Raw genomic sequence first — 24,053 nt, forward strand, 5'->3', positions numbered from 1 at the left:
TGAACCCCATCGTGCACCTCAACAAAAGGAAGTCGTGATGGATAGCAGCCATGCAGGTCAGCTCTGACTGTGATTCGTCAGCCTGGAAGGCCAGCGAGCCGAGGGACACAGCTCAAAGTGACAGAAATGAGAGGAGATGGGAGGGGGCAAAGAGGGGCATGATAGAGCATTCATCACACGTCTGTCTTTCACATGTTAGACTGAAGGACGCCTCCTCAACTCACATACTATAACATACCATCACCTGCAATAAAATACCTCAGCTGCACTAATGGACATTTGAAATTCAATTATTTGTGGAAAAACTACGCAAGCATACACATGCAGACACACTACTAGGTTGCCTAAAATCAAGGTAAATATACTCAAACTCCAAATTAGCACACATTCTTACCTTTGAAATCAGTCTTAAAATTGAGACTTTGCTTACAGCGCTTCGCTTGTCTTCTTCCAAGTTTGAATATATCACTGAGTTTGACATTCAGACACAAAAAGTCACATAGATACATAAAAAGCGAAGGCTGAATTCCAGTGGAGGCTGCTGTGGGGAGGACGGCTCATAATAAAGGCTGGAACGGAGCAAATGGAATGGCATCAAACACATTAGAAACCATGTCTTTGATTTATTGGATACCATTCCACCTTTTTCGCTCCAGCCATTACCACGCGCCCGTCCTCCCCTATAAATGTGCCACCAGCCTCCTGTGCTGAACTCACACATCAAATCAAATCAAACGTTATTTGTCACATGCGCCGAATACAACAGGTGTAGTAGACCTTACAGTGAAATGCTTACACATAAACTTGTCCTTCTAAATAATACAGAAAGGTGACAAATGGTGCAGTGACAGGAGAGTGTGAACACTGTGATCATGGCATTGCCCTTGACCCTAAGCCAACACTAGTCTAGAAGAATGGACTGTTTCATTGTTCACAGATTATAAAGGGTAGAATGTACCAACACGTGCAGTATAACGAGGTCAAATTGAAACATTTCAAACACACACTTAATTTTAACATGTATGGACTTTGAACAGTTCTTACTCAACTATGTATAGTAAAACCATAAACAAATTGATTCTGTCTTCATTACACTGTGCACTAACAGCATATGCACTATTCTAGCAGCACATGCACTATTCTAACAGCACATGCACTACTCTAACAGCATGTGTACTATTCTAACAGCACATGAACTATTCTAACAGCACGTGCACTATTCTAACAGCACGTGCACTGTTCTAACAGCATGTGTACTATTCTAACAGCACTTGATCTATTCTTACAGCACGTTCACTGCTGTGTGTATAAGAAAAAGTACAACAAAGGTACGCAGCTAATTGAACAATGATCTGCCTCTATATACAAGCAGTTGAACTATTCTTAATGCTTAATGAGACAGAGCGATAGAGCAAGAGAGATTAGGTGAGGGAATAGATTTCTGCCAGTTCAAAGTTGCACTGAGTTGCCATCAGTCTCTTTGGTCTGACGTAGGTCTGTCAGTTGTCCATACACTTAATTGAAGTTAAATGTCTTGCTATTTATGTTTTGTCATGGTTACTAAGAGCCCGCGTCTCTCTCTTTTTGCTCAATCTGCCACTCTACTTAAATTCATTGGAGGTTTTTGGACGGAAGTGAGATGAAATTGCTTCGCTAACAGCTTTGAAAATGGCAACCCTGGAGTGGCCACTGGCCTTTCCAGTCCTGAATCGACTGCAATCTTGTGGAATTATGGGTATTAAAAAGGTATTTCACAGCGTGGTGGAGCGTGAGTAGTAATCAAGAGTGAGACATCGGCACAGTCATACATTGTGACTCTAATGCTAAATTGCATGTGCAACATAAAGACAGACATGCCTACCATGGTAACAACTTCTCATCTGAAAAAAATAGAGGCAGGAAGCAATGGAGCTCCCCGACATATCCTTTACATGTGTGCACTCACAAAAACACACATGGACCCACTGATACAGAACACATCGTTTTCATGTATGAGAGATATACATCAAACATTTGCCACAAGCAATACAATACCCACATCTACACAAATACTACACACATTTGCACAAATACTACACACATCTGCAAACAGCATTGTACATGTATGGTATTTCATTTCTAAGCAAATGAGCAAGCTTACTGTCACGTTCTGACCTTTATTTCAGTTGTTTTGTATTTATTTAGTATGGTCAGGGCGTGAGTTGGGTGGGCAGTCTATGTTTGTTTTTCTATGTTTTGGGGCATTTCTATGTTTTCGGCCTAGTATGGTTCTCAATCAGAGGCAGGTGTCATTAGTTGTCTCTGATTGAGAATCATACTTAGGTAGCCTGGGTTGCACTGTTTGTTTGTGGGTGATTGTCTATGTTGATGGCTTGTTTCAGCACAGGTCTCATTTTGTAGCTTCACGGTCGAATTTGGTTTATTGTTTTTGTTACTCTCTTGTATAGTGTTCAGTCTTTCGTTATTAAAGATTTACCATGGACACTTACCACGCCGCATATTGGTCCTCTGATCCTTTTTGCCTCTCCTCTTCAGACGAAGAGGAGGACGACCGTGACACTTACCCTGTTGGTGGGACTTCTCTCTCTGTTTGACAAGGCTTTTCATAGCTCAGTCCTACATACTGACAGACACAGAGGCATGCACAGTAACTTTCAACGTAGCACAGTCACAGGATGCCACGTTTTCAACAAGTCAAATTTCTGCCCTGTTAAAATCGTTTGTCCTCGGTTGCGACACTCACTACCGAGTTCCAAAATGCCTCTGGAAGCAACATCAGCACAATAACTTTTCGTTGGGAGCTTCATGAAATGGGTGAAATGAAATGAAATGGGTTTCACCATGCACAATGCCAAGCGTTAGCTGGAGTGGTGTGAAGGTCACCGACATTGGACTCTGGAGCAGTGGAAATGCGTTCTCTGGAGTGATGAATCACACTCCACCATCTGGCAGTCCGACAGACGAATCTGGGTTTGGCAGATAACAAGAGAACGCTACCTGTCCCAATGCATAGTGCCAACTGTTAGGTTTGGTGGAGGAGGAATAATGCTCTGGGGCTGTTTTTCATGGCTCGAACTGGACCCCTTAGTTCCAGTGAAGGGAAATCTTAACTCTACAGCATACATTGACATTCTAGATGATTCTTTGCTTCCAACTTTGTGGCACCATTTTAGAGAAGGCCCTTTCCTGTTTCAGCAAGACAATGCCCAAGTGCACAAAGTGAAGTCCTTACAGAAATGGTTTGTCGGGATTGTGTTGAAGAACTTGACTTGCCTGCACAGAACCCTGACCTCAACCCCTCAACTTTGGGATGAATTGGAACACCGACTGCGAGGCAGGCCTAATCGCCCAATATTAGTGCCCAACCTCACTAATGGTCCTGTGGTTGAAAAATAAGTCCCCCCAACATTGTTCCAACATCTAGTGGAAACCCTTCACAGAAGAGTGGAGGCTGTTCTAGCAGCAAAGGGGGGGGGGGGGGGGGGGGCAACTCCATATTAATGCCTATGATTTTGGAATGAGATGTTCGATGAGCAGGTGTCCATATACTTTTGGTCATGTTGTGCATCATTACCCCTCCCCCTCACTGCTCTCCTCTTGGCTGTGCTCCACCAGTGATCCATCATAGTGCAATCATGGTGACATTTAGTTTAGCTCGTAAGCTAAAGCACAAGGAGCTCTCCTGCAGGCGGGAGTACCATAAATAACATGGTAATGTGTTAAAGTAACTGTCCAGTGAAAATCTCCCATACCCAAATAATGTTGATGACCTGTCCTATAATCGTATCTGTGGCCAGATAATAAATTGGAGATAAAACACTTTAGAAACCCCACTTCAAACTTGTGTCTAAAAAATACCATTTCAAAAATGTTCACAATTTCCTGATAGCGATTTATGTTATCTTTCCTCAATGACTGAGCTGGCCAATCAGCGGTCTACTCGCATGTCTATTTTTAATGACCGGTATACTCCCACACGATTCTGCTGTTGGGGAATGCCCACAAAAATCCAAAATAGAAAACCAGTTTTTTTAACATTCTTAATTACAATTTTTTTGGAAGGAATATTATTTCACTCCTATTGTAATTCATTTGTAGGTCATTGTTCATAAAAATCTGGAATCATTGGACAGCTACTTTAATATCATTATGAATGTGATCTTTACGTAATACACAGAAAGAGAGAGAGTGAAACATTCCCTGTGTTTGTTATTTCACTACTTCCCAATCCCTTCCTCCCCATCCATCCAATCCATCTCTCCTCTCTTCCATCTTCTCATTCATCCCTTCATTTTTCTTTCACTCACTCCCTCTCTCTGTTTCTTTTTCTGCCTCTCCATCCATCTCTCTCTCTCATCATCCTTCCTTCCATTGTATCATTCTGGACTGGTTTCTGTACGTTTCCACTTGAATAACCCTGAGGGGAGGACACCATGTCTTCACTACCAGATATACAGTGCATTGCGAAAGTATTCGGCCCACTTGAACTTTGCGACCTTTTGCCACATTTCAGGCTTCAAACATAAAGATATAAAACTTTATTTTTTTGTGAAGAATCAACAACAAGTGGGACACAATCATGAAGTGGAACGACATTTATTGGATATTTCAAACTTTTTTAACAAATCAAAAACTGAAAAATTGGGCGTGCAAAATTATTCAGCCCAGTTCAGTGAGGATCTCTGAATGATCCAATGTTGACCTAAATGACTAATGATGATACAATCCACCTGTGTGTAATCAAGTCTCCGTATAAATGCACCTGCGCTGTGATAGTCTCAGAGGTCCGTTAAAAGCGCAGAGAGCATCATGAAGAACAAGGAACACACCAGGCAGGTCCGAGATACTGTTGTGAAGAAGTTTAAAGCCGGATTTGGATACAAAAAGATTTCCCAAGCTTTAAACATCCCAAGGAGCACTGTGCAAGCGATAATATTGAAATGGAAGGAGTATCAGACCACTGCAAATCTACCAAGACCTGGCCGTCCCTCTAAACTTTCAGCTCATACAAGGAGAAGACTGATCAGAGATGCAGCCAAGAGGCCCATGATCACTCTGGATGAACTGTAGAGATCTACAGCTGAGGTGGGAGACTCTGTCCATAGGACAACAATCAGTCGTATATTGCACAAATCTGGCCTTTATGGAAGAGTGGCAAGAAGAAAGCCATTTCTTAAAGATATCCATAAAAAGTGTTGTTTAAAGTTTGCCACAAGCCACCTGGGAGACACACCAAACATGTGGAAGAAGGTGCTCTGGTCAGATGAAACCAAAATTGAACTTTTTTGGCATCAATGCAAAACGTTATGTTTGGCGTAAAAGCAACACAGCTGAACACACCATCCCCACTGTCAAACATGGTGGTGGCAGCATCATGGTTTGGGCCTGCTTTTCTTCAGCAGGGACAGGGAAGATGGTTAAAATTGATGGGAAGATGGATAGAGCCAAATACAGGACCATTCTGGAAGAAAACCTGATGGAGTCTGCAAAAGACCTGAGACTGGGACGGAGATTTGTCTTCCAACAAGACAATGATCCAAAACATAAAGCAAAATCTACAATGGAATGATTCAAAAATAAACATATCCAGGTGTTAGAATGGCCAAGTCAAAGTCCAGACCTGAATCCAATCGAAAATCTGTGGAAAGAACTGAAAACTGCTGTTCACAAATGCTCTCCATCCAACCTCACTGAGCTCGAGCTGTTTTGCAAGGAGGAATGGGAAAACATTTCAGTCTCTCGATGTGCAAAACTGATAGAGACATACCCCAAGCGACTTACAGCTGTAATCGCAGCAAAAGGTGGCGCTACAAAGTATTAACTTAAGGGGGCTGAATAATTTTGCACGCCCAATTTTTCATTTTTTGATTTGTTAAAAAAGTTTGAAATATCCAATAAATGTCGTTCCACTTCATGATTGTGTCCCACTTGTTGTTGATTCTTCACAAAAAAATACAGTTTTATATCTTTATGTTTGAAGCCTGAAATGTGGCAAAAGGTCGCAAAGTTCAAGGGGGCCGAATACTTTCGCAATGCACTGTATGTATACAACTAATGACTGAACACAATTACTGTCAGGCCTCTGTGAACACTTAAGCCGGAAACAGCATGAAAGAGCCAGAGAGAGCCAGGTTGAGAGGTTTATGAAGCCCAGAGCCAATCACCTTCCTCCAGGCTGGAGGCACAAAGGCATCATGGGTACAGTGACTGTGGCTTTTGCTCAGCTGATGCCCACTCGGCTCAGGCCCAGGGGTGCCTGATGCATCAACCGTTTACACTCAGTGGGGATATAGTCGTAGCAGGCTAGGGATTATGCCATAATGGTTACACCATAATATCACATGTAGGCTCAGTTCTTGTGGTGACGTCATCTCGGCAGTCACCCACGGCAACACTGTGAGAGGGGCCTTGTGGGCTCTGCCAAGCTTCTGATGGGCTTGTTTTAATGACTTTACAAAGAATCACTCTGGTTTCAATCAATCCCATGTAAGCAGAGTAGGTGTTCGATTCCCTTGTCGTTTCTTCCTTTTTACAATTTTCCAGATCTGATGATACCACAATATTAATAATCATATTTCTACTTGATATTTTTGATTTTATCTCAGTAAGACACATTACTCACACAGAGCAAGTGTTCCCAAGCGAGTGTTTTTTTACCTCCCCTTTTCCTGTCTCTCCATCTCTTCTTGCTATCACTTTTTGTCATTTTCCACCACACAAACATTCCTACATCTCTCTCTCTCTCCTCCGTCAGTTCCTCCAGGCTGTGGCTGGCAGCATTACTGTAGCAGACGCTTGTAAGGCTGGTGCAGTGTCCCCCTCCTTCTCCAAATGTCATGATGTCACGTGACATTTGGGACGAGTCCTCTGAGTTTGAAGTATTGATTGAAGTGAGGGAGGGGGAGAGAGCGAGAGAGACAGAGAGAATGAGAATGAGAGAGAATGAGAGAGAGAGAATGAGCGATAGAGAATGAGAGAGAGAGAGAGAGAGAGAGAGAGAGAGAGACACAGAGAGCACGGGCTCCTGAGTTCTTCTGCAAAAATATAGGATTAGAGTTGGATAAATGTAGATGACCTTGAATATGTGCAAGGATTTATACAGGATACTAACCTCAACATCAAAACATTCAATCTAAAACACAATTCCATACCTAAAACCTTGATATTGGACCAAATTACCTGAATGGACTATTGCTACCAAGGAAAAAAACTAACAAACCAGAAACTGCAGAAGAAACACAGAGGAACCTGGAAATACCATCCAACACAACACTAAGTGAGTAATGTTCAGCCTGAACCAACATCTGAAGGAGAAAGAGTAAAAGACAATCTCTAGGCAATTCTGTTATATAAATATGTATTTATTTTTATTTCACCTTTATTTAACCAGGTAGGCCAGTTGAGAACAAGTTCTCATTTACAACTGCGACCTGGCCAAGATAAAGCAAAGCAGTGTGACACAAACAACACAGAGTTACACATAAACAAACGATCAGTCAATAACACAAAAGAAAAGAAAATTAGAAAAATCTATGTACAGTGTGTGCAAATGAAGAAGATTAGGGAGGTCGGCAATAAACAGGCCATTGAGGCGAAAATAATTACAACTTAGCATTAATACTGGAGTGGTAGATGTACAGATGATGATGTGCAAGTTGAGATACTGGGTTGCAAAAGAGCAAGAGGGTAAGTAATAATATGGGGATGAGGTAGTCGGGTGTGCTATTTACAGATTGGCTGTGTACAGGTACAGTGATCGTTAAGCTGCTCTGACAGCTGATGCTTTAGAAAGTTAGAGAGGGAGAAAAAGACTCCAGTTTCAGAGATTTTTGCAATTTCTTCTAGTCATTGGAAGTAGAGAACTGGAAGGAAAGGCGGCCAAAATAAGTGTTGGCTTTGGGGATGACCGGTGCAATATACCTGCTGGATCGTGTGCTATGGGTCAGTGTTGCTATGGTGACCAGTGAGCTGAGATAAGAAGGGGTTTTGCCTAGCAAAGACAATTTTTTTTGAATTTTTAACCCTTTTTCTCCCCAATTTCGTGGTATCCAATTGTTGTAGTAGGTACTATCTTGCCTCATCGCTACAACTCCTGTACGGGCTCGGGAGAGACGAAGGTTGAAAGTCATGCGTCCTCCGATACACAACCCAACCAGCCGCACTGCTTCTTAACACAGCGCGCATCCAACCCGGAAGCCAGCCGCACCAATGTGTCGGAGGCTACACCGTGCACCTGGCAACCTTGGTTAGCGCGCACTGCGCCCGGCCCGCCACAGGAGTCGCTGGTGCGCGATGAGACAAGGACATCCCTACCGACCAAGCCCTCCCTAACCCGGACGACGCTAGGCCAATTGTGCGTCGCCCCACGGACCTCCCGGTCGCGGCCGGTTACGACAGAGCCTGGGCGCGAACCCAGGGACTCTTAACCACTGTGCCACCCGGGAGGCACACCTAGCAAAGACTTATAGATGACCTGGAACCAGTGGATTTGGCGACGGATATGTAGTGAGGGCCAGACAACGAGAGCATACAGGTCACAGTGGTGGGTAGTATATGGGGCTTTGGTGACAAAATGGATGGCACTGTGATAGACTACATCCAGTTTGCTGTGTAGAGTGTGTAGAGTGCTATTTTGTAAATGACATTGCCGAAGTCAAGGATCGATAGGGTAGTCAGTTTTACGAGGGTGTGTTTGGCGGCATGAGTGAAGGAGGCTTTGTTGCGAAATAGGAAGTAGATTCTAGATTTAATTTTGGATTGGAGATGCTTAATGTGAGTCTGGAAGGAGAGTTTACAGTCCAACCAGACACCTAGGTATATGCAGTTGTCCACATATTCTAGGTCAGAACCGTCCAGAGTCGTGATGCTCGTCTGGCGGGAGGGTGCGGGCAGCAATCGGTTGAAGAGCATGCATTTTGTTTAACTAGCATTTAAAAGCAGTTGGAGGCCACAGAAGAAGTGTTGCATGGCATTGAAACTCGTTTGGAGGTTTGTTAGCACAGTGTCCAAAGAAGGGACAGATGTATACAGAATGGTGTCGCTGCGTAGAGGTGGATCAGAGAATCACCTGCAGCAAGAGAGACATCGTTGATATATACCGAGAAAAGAGTCGGCCCGAGAATTGAACCCTATGGCAACCCATAGAGACTGCCAGAGGTCCAGACAACAGGCCCTCCGATTTGACACACTGAACTCTATCTAAGAAGTAGTTGGTGAACCAGGCGAGGCAGTCCTTTGAGAAGACAAGGCTTTTGAGTCTGCCGATTAGAATGCGATGATTGACAGAGTCGAAAGCCTTGGCCAGGTCAAGGCAGACGGCTGAACAGTATTGTCTTTTATCGATGGCTGTTATGATATCATTTGGAACCTTGAGCATTGCTGAGGTGCACCCATGACCAGTTCGGAAACCAGATTGCATAGTAGAGAAGGTACGGTGGGATTCGAAATGGTCGGTGATCTGTTTATTAACTTGGCTTTTAAAGATTTTAGAAAGGCAGGGCAGGATGGATATAGGTCTGTAACAGTTTGGGTCTAGAGTGTCTCCCCCTTTGAAGAGCTTTCCAATCTATGGAGATCTCAGACGATATGAAAGAGAGGTTGAATAGGCTAGTAATACGGGTCGCAACAATTTGGGCGGATAAGAGAGGGTCCAGATTGTCTAGCCCAGCTGATTTGTAGGGATCCAGATTTTGAACATCAGCTGTCTGGTTTTGGGTGAAGGAGAAGCGGGGGGGGGGGGGGGGGGGGGGGGTCAAGTTGCTGAAGGGGGTGCTGAGATTTTGGCCGGGTTAGGGGTAGCCAGGTGGAAGGCATGGCCAGCCGTAGAAAAATGCGTATTGAAATTATCGATTATCGTAGATTTATCAGTGGTGACAGTGTTTCCTATCCTCAGTGCAGTGGGCAGCTGGGAGGAGGTACTCTTATTCTCCATGGACTTTATAGTGTCCCAAAACTTTTTGGAATTAGTGCTACAGGAAGCAAATTTCTGTTTGAAAAAGCCAGCCTTAACTTTCCTAGTAGATTGAGTATATTGGTTCCTGACTTCCCCGAAAAGTTGCATATCACGGGGGCTGTTCGATGCTAATGCAGAATGCCACAGGATGTTTTTGTGCTGGTCAAGGGCAGACAGGTCTGGAGTGAACCAAGGACTATATCTATTCCTAGTTCAACATTTTTTGAATGGGGCATGCTTCTTTAAGATGGAGAAGTAAGCACTTTTAAAGAGCAACCAGGCATCCCCTACTGATGGGATGCGGTCAATATCCTTCCAGGATACATGGGCCAGGTCAATTAGAAAGGCCTGCTCGCTGAATTGTTTTTAGTGAGCGTTTGACAGTGATGAGGGGTGGTTGTTTGAACGCGGACCCATTACGCATGCAGGCAATGAGGCAGTGATTGCTGAGATCCTGGTTGAAGACAGCAGAGGTGTATTTAGAGGGCAAGTTGGTCAGGATGATATCTAAGAGGGTGCCCATGGTTACAGATTTAGGGTTGTACCTGGTAGGTTCCTTGATAATTTGTGTGAGATCGAGAGTATCTTTCTTAGAATGTAGGAAGGCCGGGGTGTTAAGCATGTCCCAGTTTAGGTGACCTAACAGTACAAACTCTGAAGATAGATGGTTGGCGATCAATTCACATATGGTGTCCAGGGCACAGCTGGGGGCTGAAGGGGGTCTATAACAAGCGGCAACGGTGACAGACTTGTTTCTGGAAAGGTGGATTTTTAAAAGTAGAAGCTTGAATTGTTTGGGCTTGTTTGGGCACAGACCTGGATAGTATGACAGAACTCTGCAGGCGTTCTCTGCAGGAGATTGCAACTCCTCCCCCTTTGGCAGTTCTATCTTGTCGGAAATTTCAGGATTTTTGGTGGCCTTCCTAAGCAAGGATTCAGACACAGCAAGGACATCCCAGTTGGCGGAGTGTGCTAAAACAGTGAATAAAACAAACTTAGGGAGGAGGCTTCTAATGTTAACATGCATGAAACCAATGCTTTTACGCTTACAGAAGTCAACAAATGAGAGCGCAAGGGGAATGGGAGTGATGCTGGGGGCTGCAGGGCCTGTGTTAACCTCTACATCACCAGAGGAACTGAGAAGGGGTAGGATAAGAGTAGGGCTAAAGGCTAAAATAACTGGTTGTCCAGTGCGTTCGGAACAGAGAGTAAAAAGAGCAGGTTTCTGGGCGCTGAAGAATAGATTCAAGGCATAATGTACAGACAAGGGTATGGTAGGATGTGAGTACAGTGGAGGTAAGCCTAGGCATTGAGTGACGATGAGAGGTTTTGTCTCTAGAGACACAATTTAAGCCATTTGCGGTCACCGCATGTGTGGGGGGTGGAACATAAGGGCATATTGAGCAGTGCTCTACAGTGAAATAAGACAAAAACGACTAACCAAAACAGCAATAGACATGGCATATTGACATTAGGGAGAGGCATGTGTAGCCGAGTGATCATAGGGTCCAGTGAGTAGCTAGGAGAGCTGGAGGCACGGCGATCCAGACAGCTAGCGGGCCGGTGATAGCAGCAGGCTAGCAGATGGGCCTCAGGGGGACGTTGCAATGGGAGAGCCTGTTGAAACCCCCTCGGACGGTTACGTCGGCAGACCAGTCATGATGGCTCTATAACAAGGAACAAACAGAAAAAAACATATACATGATCAAATATAAATCTTAGAATCAACTGTTAAAGACTACCGGAACACACTCGATTCTCCAATTACATTGAATGACAGGACAAAATACAAACCCTCCAACCCAAAAAGGCCTGTGGGGTTAATGGTATCCTAAATGAAATGATAAAATATGTTGACCACAAATTCCAGTTGGCTATACTTAAACTCTTTAACATCATCCTCAGCTCTGGCATCTTCCTCAAAATTTGGAACCAAGGACTAATTTGACCCCAATAACTACCGTGGGATATGCATCAACAGCAACCTTGGGAAAATCCTCTGTATTATCATTAACACACTGCCTCACGCTACAATCTGAAGTCAAATGTCTACTGTTTGCTGATGATCTGGTGCTTCTGCTTTACAACCACCTAAAATAATATGTGCCCACTGCCCAAAAAATGAGGTGTAAACTGAGCTGCACTTCCTAAACTCCTGGCAAATGTATGACCATATTAGAGACACATATTTCCCTCAGATTACATAGATACACAAAGAATTCGAAATCAAATCAAATTAGGATAAACTCCCATATCTATTAGGTGAAATACCACAGTGTGCCATCACAGCAGAAAGATGTGCGACCTGTTGCCACAAAATAATGGACATTTGAACATTTGAAATGTCTTTATTCCTTTGGAACTTTTGTGAGTGTAATATTTACTGTTAACTTTTTTTGGTTTATTTCACTTTTGTTTATTATCTTGCTTTGGCAATGCAAACATATATTTCCCATGCCAATAAATCCCTTACATTTAAATTGAGAAAGAGAAAGAGAAAGAGAAAGAGAGAGAGAGAGAGAGAGAGAGGAGAGAGAAAGAGAGAGAGAGAGAGAGAGAGAGAGAGAGAGAGAGAGAGAGAGAGAGAGAGAGAGAGAGAGGAGAGAGAGAGAGAACATTAAGATAGGAAGAGAAAAAGAGAGGAATGGACTGAGCAAATGATGGAAAAAGATCAAGTAGAGAGCGAGGCTGTTAACCATGTAATTGAGAGGAGGATGACCAACCCTGTCCTCTGTCTGCATCACAACAATCAGAGCATGGTTCAAAGTTAAGGTCTGAATATGATACAGAGGAAGACTCAAAGATTTAATAAACAAAAGAAGAGAATGTTTTGACAGCTGTCAAGACGTGTGCGCTCAATTAAAGGGAAATAAGAGATTTGTTTCCAAAACGATGAGAGACAATCTGGAGGGAAAATGTGCACTTTCAAACAACGTTCTGTGACAGCTGTGCAGTTCAAGCTCCATTTGAGATTGTCAGGTACAACAGTTTCTCAAAAACAAAACTTATCCCAAAACACAGTAAAAAAAAAAACACGTTACATTCCTGTCTTTTAATCTCTCGAACAAATTAAGCACATAGACATGCTCGTGTTCAAGCACACACACACACGAACACGCACACAGGAATGATGGCCCTGGGTAAGGTAACACAAGGTCTTTGTTTGACATGGGGGGAGGGACTCCCCATGACATACGATCTCTCTTCAAAGACGTCAGAGATGGACGTCTGCTGAGGACAGGTCTGCCGAGGACAGGTCTGCCAAGGACAGGTCTGCCGAGGACAGGCTCAGTATGTGACCTCTGATCTAAACCCTGGACCACCACACAGCCAATATATTGGTGCTCAGCCAATATATCCCTGTAGGGGGCTGTATGTGCACAGCACATTAGAAATCACAGCTAAAGATTATATTACCTGGCTGTGTGTGTGTGTGTGTGTGTGTGTGTGTGTGTGTGTGTGTGTGTGTGTGTGTGTGTGTGTGTGTGTGTGTGTGTGTGTGTGTGTGTATTGGGGAGGGTGTATACCGTACATGCTGATATATCATTTGATCTCCCTGGATCCCTGGTATCAGCATATAATTAAATATAATTTGATTATATTTGTCACGCCTGCTCCCCTCTTCCCCCCTGGCACTCGAGGGCGCCAAGCTGCCCTGCATTACGCACTCCTGCCACCATCATTTACGCACACCTGCCTTCCCTGGTCACGCACTTCAGCGATATTGGACTCAATTGGACTCACTCAATCACCTGTTTATTACCTCCCTATATTTGTCAGTTCCCCTGCTCTGTTCCCACTGCTGTACTGATTGTCGTCTGTCTTTATGTTTCCCAGTTCTGACGCTGCTCCTGTCCTGTTGCATGTCCGTTCCTAATTAAATGTCAACTCCCCATACCTGCTTCTCTTCTCCAGCGTCATTACTTACAGTATCTCTATGGGTACCCGCTTCTGCTGAGGAGTGTTTGAGACTTATCTGCAATGCTTCAGCACTGTGTGTGTGTGTGTGTGCGTGTCTTCATTCATATGTGTGGGCCTACACACACAGATTCTCTGATACTCTGATATAAAACGCTTCCGAGAGCTTTTTCCTTCGCTGGACTCTCCTGTATCACCCCAGTTTAACTTTAGGAAACTTTTCCCCCTCTACAGACTGTCTGTCTGTCTGTCTGTCTGTCTGTCTGTCTGTCTGTCTGTCTGTCTGTCTGTCTGTCTGTCTGTCTGTCTGTCTGTCTGTCTGTCTGTCTGTCTGTCTGTCTGTCTGTGTCTGTATCTGTATCGACTAACTGTGTCTGTGTGCCTGGGGGTGTCCGGCCACTCAATATCTAGGGTCTTCCTTAAGTGTCTTAAAGTACATACTGTTGCTGAAAGTAAATTCCCTAAACTGGGATTTGAAACTAAATTGGATTCCGTCTTCATGCTGATCAGTCATTAATCAAACTACAGGGGTTAGTGATAGTAAATTGGATTCTGTCTGCATGCTGATCAGTCAGTAATCAAACTACAGGAGTTAGTGATAGTGGATTGGAATCTGTCTGCATGCTGATCAGTCATTATCCAAATACAGGGGTTAGTGATAGTGGATTGGATTCTGTCTGCATGCTGACCAGTCATTAATCCAACTACAAGGGTTAGTGATAGTAAATTGGAATCTGTCTGCATGCTGATCCGTCATTATCCAACTACAGGGGTTAGTGATAGTGGATTGGATTCTGTCTGCATGCTGACCAGTCATTAATCCAACTACAAGGGTTAGTGATAGTAAATTGGATTCTGTCTGCATGCTGATCAGTCAGTAATCAAACTACAAGAATTAGTAATAGTGGATTGGATTCTGTCTGCATGCTGATCAGTCATTATCCAACTACAGGGGTTAGTGATAGTGGATTGGATTCTGTCTGCATGCTGATCAGTCATTAATCCAAATACAGGGGTTAGTGGATTGGAGTCTGTCTGCATGCTGATCAGTCAGTAATCAAACTACAGGGGTTAGTGATAGTGTATATTATATCTCTTCTTCTGCTGAGACGTAGAAGATCAGCATCTGTATGACATGATTTAACACACACACACACACACACACACACACACACACACACACACACACACACACACACACACACACACACACACACACACACACACACACACACACACACACACACAGGTAGTGTCATCTGTATCTGTGACGGTCTGTTCAGAATTATGATGTGCTGCAGTCTTGTTTTCTTCTGTTCTATCCCTTACTCATCTGGTGTACTCTCCAAACTCTTATTTTCTCTAACCTATAGTGTTCTCTCTTCTGGTGTACTCTCTGAACTCTTCTTTTCTCTAACCTATATGGTTCTCACCCCCACTGTTACCCCTCTTTCTGTTTCTCTCCTCAGGTCTGTCTTGTTATTGCGTCTCCATCTCCACATGAATTTGAAGTCCTGGCACCACAAAGTCTTTCTGATGCCTCTGGTATCCTGTAGCTTAAAGAAACCTATCTGTCTCTCTCTATTCCTTTCTCTCTCACTCTTCATCTCTCTGTGGACTTTTCTCACTCTCTCTCTCTCTCTCTCTCTCTCTCTCTCTCTCCCTCTCTCTCTCTAATATAGAGATAGGGCTGATGTTGTGTTTTTAGCATAATGAGAATGTCTCATTAAAGTAAGACAAAAGTCAGTCTCTCTCACTCTCCCCACGTCTCTCTTTGGCAAAATAAAGTCTCGTTCTGACCACGCCTCCAGTCTTTCATCTGCTTTACGAGGCCTTCCATGCCGTCTCCACTACCAAATGTGAAACAGACCCCCCTCCTAATTAACTCCAGTGACTTTCGCCTTCCTTTCCCAGAATCACAAATCTCAGCCTATGTATCCCAGACACACAGACATGTACACTAGCTACACAAAGAGACCAGCGGTTACTTTGACTCTCTGTTGTTGTTATTTTACAAAACCAGTATAGTACTCCGGAATGCATTTGTAAGATAAAATAAAAACAGATTAATCTGCTCAGATGACTGGGAGTAAATATCATGTGAATGGGATTCTATTTAAAGGCAGACCGCATCACTGGAATCCATCATTGTGAGTTTGTTAAAGAGCCTTTAAAAAAACTCTCCACACAGGCAGTAAAAACACCCTCACTGGGTCTGTCTGTCTGTTTCTCTCTCTCTCTCTGTTTCTCTCTCGACTGAAAGGGTGGGATGGCTCTTGTTCAGCTGGCTGCTGCTTCACTCATTTCCTCTCCTTTCCTCTCATTTCCTTTCTCCATTACCCAGCACTCCTAGCAGCAGCAGCCAACAGGTTAAAGTGACACCAGCCAACAAGCTGTTTTCAGCTCTTGAAGAGCAGCCATCTTAAAAAGGTCAACCAGCGCAGGGCCTGGAGGGTCGTTGGAGACCATTTTGACAAGGCACATCACAGGAGTGCCACACATACACACATCTCCACTCCCCACCTTCCACACCTGTCCCCCTCACTGTGACCTGGTAATTAAAGGCCCATATGTGAGAGTCTCACACCTCTGTCACGTGTGGCACCCTGCAATCTACAGCTGCGCAGTAGGAGCTGCTGGCTTATCCCTGTCCCTCAAACTAACTGTGAAATCCCTGTCCCTCAGACTAACTGTGAAATCCTTGTCCCTCAGACTAACTGTGAAATCCTTGTCCCTCAGACTAACTGTGAAATCCTTGTCCCTCGGACTAACTGTGAAATCCTTATCCCTCCGACTAACTGTGAAATGCCTGCCCCTCAAACTAACTGTGAAGTCCCTGTCACACAGACTAACTATAAAATCACAGGCTAGGTCATTGGGAGACAAGGCAGATTTCGGGAGACATCATTTACAAGGTGTCCCTCTTTATAATGTAATCCTCAGTGATAACCATCCAAGTGTGGCTCTGCCTCTTTGAACTACTCCTCATGCTTATCTGCTCTGCATCATGGGAGCATCTTTAAGCATCTCTACCCCCCGCTGATCAAAGAGATAAGATGTACTAGCTAGCTAGCATAGCACTCTCCTCCATCACACTTCGCTTATGTAACATACCGCGCCACGCATGCAGCCGTGCAGGAGCTCTGCCTTGAGTCTGACAGAGAGGAGGAGCTCAAAGCGGGGGGCGTTTCCTGAGTGTCAGGACTCACTTTGAAGATAAAGAGGAGCGATATCATCCAGGCATGCGGAGAGGAGAGAGGAGAGAGGACAGAGGACAGAGGAGATAGGAGAGAGGAGCTACTGCAGTGCGACTCTGCAGGCTGAAGAAAACACAAGCCCACTGAACACTCACGCAATACACAGGCATGCATGTGTGTGTGCGTTGAGTGAGTGCATGCACATGCATGCACATGAGTTACTGTACACATCAAGATGATGATGGACAGTACTGAACAAGAGAAGTATATGTGTCATTAAGTATGATTATAACAGACTTCCTATCATCCTTTCATTCTCATCTAGGTGGAATAAAAGCAGAAACCTGTTCATTGTTGTTGTGTTCTACCTCTGCTTGTTGCTAAGCAATGCCTTTCCTTAAGCCAGGGGACTTGTCTGACCGATACTGTATGTCATTTCATCTGGCCAAACAGGAACGCATTACACACAAGCGCATACATAGACAAACGCAACGCGCACACACACATTTGCCTTTATACACATTACACACAGGGTCACACACACACACACACACACACACACACACACACACACACACACAGCTGAGAGTTGAGATTCTCCCAATGTAAGCGGCGAGAGAGCTGGGAGCTGTCTTCCTGTTTAATATTTCTGAGAGCATCATTTTGGGGAAGTCTGTCGAGCATTGGGTGAATTAAGAGCCATACATATTCATTCATGATTCTCTCCTCCTCTCTATACCCTCCTGTGATCCAACACCCACACAGTTATCTGGGGTCTGTCCTGTGACTTCCTCCTGTCAGTGGTTGAGTTGTCTGACCTCGTCCTCACAGAGTGCCATCCATCACAGTCTATCAGGCCCAAGGTGAGTGTTTGTGATCAGGCGACACACAGAGATACAGAGACAGCCAACCACAGAGGACCTTACTGCCAGGGTCAGCGGTCAGGCCTGTTCCCACAGTAGCTGGAGGGGGAGTTGTCTCTGTTCACTGTCACCTCATTATCATACTCATGACCTCTAACCCCAGGTCTGCTTTAAACATCCCAGCAAACTCTACTAGATTATCTAGACTCAATCATGAAGGTGAGATGTTCTGTATGTCAAAATTAAGCCACAAAAGAGTAACATTTAGAGTGTTACAATTCTAGGTATATTCTTATAGATACATACATGTACATTATAATTGTCCTCAAAGCTGGCCATTATCTGGTGGATGCAGACAGATAGAACTGTATCTGTGATGACTCAACCCCCTCATGTTCCATTACGTTTCTGACATTTGCAGCAGTGCGAGGACATCTAGCATTATTCGCCAACATAATTAGCAGATGATAATACATTAATGTGCTCGGCACATGACTAATTGGCTACTTAATGAGACTTACAGAAGCACATAGTGACACCCACCGTGAGTAAGAATCAATGACAAAGACAACTCTAGAGGACCTGTCCTGTTTGAACTCTCTATCTGCAGTCTTTTAGGATGGGAAGGTGCATCAGGGAGGCTGTGTAAAGGTGATGGGGCTTGACACATGTTTGTAGGCAGCCTGAATCCCTGTAAATGTTGTATACACTGCAGTGTAGTGCAGTCCAGTGCAGGGGGAGCTGCTACAGAGCATGCTGCTACAGAGCATGCTGCTACAGAGCATGCTGCTACAGAGCATGCTGATACAGAGCATGCTGATACAGAGCATGCTGCTACACAGCAGTTAAGCAGTTACAGTCCCATGGGGAAGTTAGAGCACCGTGGGATTGAATGTGTCATGTCTAATGCTGTAGAAACTACTCCACACCAATACACAGTGTGGTCTGGACACAGTGTGGTCTAGACTAATGAGCATTGACTACTTTACTGTAATGACTAGCCTACAACATCATCATCTTCTTCATCATCATCATCATTACTGGAATACTCTACACAACATGTATGTTTTGACCCATTTGTCTCTATGTCACGTTCTGACCTTAGTTTTTCTGTCTTTGTGTTAGGTTGGTCAGGGCGTGAGTTGGGGTGGGTAGTCCATGTTCTTTTTTCTTTGTTATATTTCCATGTGTTTGGCCTAGTATGGTTCTCAATCAGAGGCAGGTGTTGTTCGTTGTCTCTCATTGAGAATCATACTTAGGTAGCCTGTTTTCCCCATTTTGATTGTGGGTGTTTAATTTCTGTTTAGTGTCTGTTCACCTGGCAGAACTGTTTAGTTTTCTCTTCGTTATTATTTTGTGTAGTGTTCAGTTTGTCATATTAAAACATGACGAACACTTACCACTCTGCATTTTGGTCCTCCTCTCCTTCCACCAACGAAAACCGTTACACTCTAGTTGACTTTTCTCCTCTCTTTTCCCATTCTCCCCTTCTCTGTCTCTCTTGGCTCAAATGGGTGCCATCAGGGGCAGAGCATATCTCATCCCCATCAGTTGAGAGAACTCCAGAAGTGTTATTTTTTCCCTGAGGCGATCGATGGCTGTTTGTCTTTTGTCTTCTTATCAGAAAGGCAGAGGACAGAGGGAGGGAGAGATGGAGAGGCTGTTCCAGAGACAGTGACAACCCAGAACTCCACTATAAGCCCTGTCTATGAGCTATCATTCATTGAGCATGCTGCCATGTGATTGGACAGAATCCCTGATCAACGAAATGACTCTGATCAAAGGAGATCAGTGATTGGACTGTGCCTGCACTACCCTGTCACTGGCCCACATGATTGGTTGATTGGTTTGTTGGGTTGTATAATGATCCATTCTCTGTGTCAGCCCAGGCTAGGAATATATATCATCTGAGCTCGTTGGAAGGTGATGGGCACAGAGATCTTTAATGAGAGGCAGGCATGCGTGGCGGCAACAATAGCTTTTCCAATCTTTGAAATGTGTGACGAATCCTAATGAAAATGCTGCACGAGTCTGGCTAATAGGACGTGTCAGATGCACGGGGCGTGAAGCAGAACAGCTGTCATCTGTCTATCGGAGACGCAGCGGCATGCTTTCTCTCTCTCTCTCCCTCCCTCCCTCGCTCTTTCTCCATCTCTCTCCCTCTCTCTCCTCTCTCTTTCATCGTTAATAAGTTCAAAGCCCTCTTTTCAGAATTTGTCATATATTCTCCTCATAGATCAAGTAAACAAACGTCTGCTCCACAGCTAAGTTGAATGAATCTTCCAACCTGCTCTTTCCCTCTCTCCCTCTCCCTCTCCCTCTCTCCCTCTCCCTCTCCCTCTCCCTCTCCCTCTCCCTTTCCCTTTCCCTCTCCCTTGTCGCTCTTCTCTCAATCTCCATCCATCCACCTCTCCATCTCCCTCTCCCTCTCCCTCTCCCTCTCCCTCTCCCTTTCCATTTCCCTCTCCCTTGTCGCTCTTCTCTCAATCTCCATCCATCCACCTCTCCCTCTCACTGTTCTACTCTCTCTCTACACCTTTGCTGTCCCTCTCTATTGCCAACTTTAAGTAGTCACTTCATTATAATACGGCAGTGGATTCTAGCTATCACTAGGTGGCTAGGCTATCACTAAATAACTAATTACTAGGAACAGTGTGAGCTATCTGCTGTCTCACACCTCAGCCACCTCCAACTTCAGCCCTGAAGCCCAAATACCAGTACAGTACACCGCCTTCTCCAGAGAGACTGACCACACCTGATTAGACCATATTAAACCCTGACAGATTATAGTAATACATTGATTCTCACATTAAACTGTCAAATACAGCAGTGGCTTTCCAACATGCCCGAGAGTGTGTATGTGTGTGACAGTGTGTCTAGGAATATGTATTTGATTGTGTGTATGTGTTATGTGTGTGTGTGCAGCAGTGGTGTGTGTTTGTGTTTGCACTGTAGGCGTGAATCACTTTCTGTTTAACCCGTCCAGAACAGGCACAGTGTGTTCCTGCTAAAAGAGCCCATTGATAGGCCTGAAGCCTGGGCATTTCCTGTGGGGCTGCTGCTGACAGCTCTGACAGGGCCCAGGGGAGCTCCTGTCATCAGCACCCCATCACCCACACTACCAGCAGCTCTCCCTGTGTCTACTGTCTACATGCCAAGGGAGGTTAAGGGGCACTGTGAAAGCAGAGTCAAGAACAACTTCATGACCTCTGTCATTAACATACAGTATGAACTGGAACTGGCGCATTCCGATCAACTGTCGGAGGTCAATAGAAACAAGGTTCACCGAATGCGATTCAGACCAGCTTGGATGGAAAATAAGGGGATAGTCATATGTCAAGGTCATAAGTTCACATTCTGAAAGGAAGAGCGAAGGAAGACAAATCATAATTAACAATATGTGCCTATTGGGAATTACATGCGTGTGTATGCAAACTCTTTTCCACCTTCTCCTCCCTCCTTAATCATCCACTCCCACCCCCTCCCTCCTAACTCTCATCCACTTTGAAGAAGGTTGATGACATACGCTCCTCATTCACTAAGCCTAATAAGTCCAAGGGTCCCACTCACACAGAACTACCCTAAGCTTTGACATCTTCCTCCAGATGAAATCCTGCGACTCGTGAGGGACGGCCACCCGACAACCTACCCGCTCAACTGCATTTCCTTCTCCAGACCATCTGTGCCATCAAACCCCAGCAACTTATTCAGCCGGCCTGGTGTTCAACCTTTCCAAATTCTCCCATGTCACCCTGCTCCTTCCTCACACTCCACTGGCTTCCATTCAAAGCTCACATCCACTACAAGACCATGGTACTTACCTACAGAGCAGCAAGAGGAACTGCATCTCCCTACCTTCAGGCTCTGCTCAAACCCTACACCCCAACCCGAGCACTCCGTTCTGCCACCTCTGGTCTCTTGGCCCTCCCACCCCAATGGTGGAACCAGCTTCCCCCTGAAGCTAGGACAGCAGAGTCCCTGCCCATCTTCCCATAACATCTAAAGTGCGTCACTTGAGTGGGTTGAGTCACTGATGTGATCTTCCTGTCTGGGTTGGTGCCCCCCCTTGGGTTGTGCCGTGGCGGAGATCTTTGTGGGCTATACTCGGCCTTGTCTCAGGATGGTAAGTTGATGGTTGAAGATATCCCTCAAGTGGGTGGGGTTATATCCTTCCTGTTTGGCCCTGTCCGGGGGTGTCATCGGATGGGGCCACAGTATCTCCTGACCCCTCCTGTCTCAGCCTCCAGTATTTATGCTGCAGTAGTTTATGTGTCGGGGGGCTAGGGTCAGTTTGTTATATCTGGAGTGCTTCTCCTGTCCTATCCGGTGTCCTGTGTGAATTTAAGTATGCTCTCTCTAATTCTCTCTTTCTCTCTTTCTTTCTCTCTCTCGGAGGACCTGAGCCCTAGGACCATGCCTCAGGACTACCTGACATGACTCCTTGCTGTCCCCAGTCCACCTCCAGTTTCAACTGTTCTGCCTGTGATTATTATTATGTTATAATCTCCACCCGGCACAGCCAGAAGAGGACTGGCCACCCCACATAGCCTGGTTCCTCTCTAGGTTTCTTCTTAGGTTTTGGCCTTTCTAGGGAGTTTTTCCTAGCCACCGTCCTTCTACACCTGCATTGCTTGCTGTTTGGGCTTTTAGGCTGGGTTTCTGTACAGCACTTTGAGGTATCAGCTGATGTACGAAGGGCTATATAAATACATTTGATTTGATTTGATTTGATACTTCTTCAAAGAGTGTCTTAAATAATCCCACAGCACCCAACTGACACTCGTACTTGACTCTTTTCCTCTATACTAGCTCTGACTGCTGAGCTACTTTATTGAAGAAAAATGTATTTACTATAACTGTGACATGGTTGTCCCACCTAGCTATCTCAAGATGAATGCTCTAACTGTGAGTTGCTCTGGATAAGAGAGTCAACTTAATGACAAAAATGTAAAGGTGCAGGGCGAAGAACGTTCCACAGGAGTGAGCCCTCATGGCAGGGGAGAGGGGTCAGGGAGGAGAAAAGGTCAGTCCAATAGAGAGTGTTCCAGCTGATGATGACCTGTCTGATTCCATCGGTGGAGTTGATCAAGACAGAATTAAAACTCAGTCTGGCACACTGAGCTAGCAATAATACACACATGCACATGTGAGCGTGTCTTTGTGAATGTAGCCTGTGGGTTATTGCTAGTCTGGTTACTATTTTTTCCAGCGTGTTGGGTTGAGGAGCAGGTCGGGAGTCAGAGAGAGTCATACACTCAAAGCAGGGCAAAAATAGACTGGAACAGGCCACCTCCCAGATGACATACTGTGCCAAGTGACGTAATTTCAGCTAAACTTTGGATAAGGCAGAGGGACGTCCTTGTTGGTCTAGAGATAGGGTGTGGCAACAGCTATAACCTGCCATATCCAATATTGCCCCTGCCACCGCCCTGCTCACTGCCCATCCCTGTCCAGCTACCATGGAAACAGGACTGATAGCATAGAGGTCAAGGGGGCACCAGATTAGAGAGGCAGAACTGATGACTGATGGCCACCTTGCCATGCCCTCATTCGGCTGCCCACGCCTGCCCCCTCTGAGGGATTGCTTTCTCTCTATGGCACTTTAATTCCCTGTCAGATTACCCCATGTTTACCCTGTATGGGCCTGGTCTGGGCGCTGACAGGATACACTGACACTGACAAGCTTTCACTGACTCCCCGCCCGTCACTCACCCTGGCCCTTTATCTCTGATAGGGTGGCTTTCATTCGTCTAGCCATGGACATCACAAACCCTGGACAACTCCTAAAATAACTGCACAGTTTATTTCCAACATCCAATCTGTGGTCTTGTTCCGCACATGCTTTCCTAAAATCAACCCATACTGCGGTCTAAGTATAGCTATAATAATGTGTATAATATTTACACTTGTCGCTGTTAGATGGAACGATACACAAAATACATTATACTTCCTGTTCAAAACATGGTGTTGCTATGAATTGTTTTAGATTCTAATGAGGTGAGGTTGTGATGCATATCCATGAAAGCATTGCTGATGTGTGAATTAGCACCTGAAAACATTTCAGTGATATACTCTAATATGGGGTCGGTACTCTGCATGGCTCAGAGCTCTACTAATGGGAGA

The sequence above is a fragment of the Oncorhynchus mykiss genome, chromosome 5 (assembly GCF_013265735.2).
Source record: "Oncorhynchus mykiss isolate Arlee chromosome 5, USDA_OmykA_1.1, whole genome shotgun sequence".
Lineage (NCBI taxonomy): Eukaryota > Metazoa > Chordata > Actinopteri > Salmoniformes > Salmonidae > Oncorhynchus > Oncorhynchus mykiss.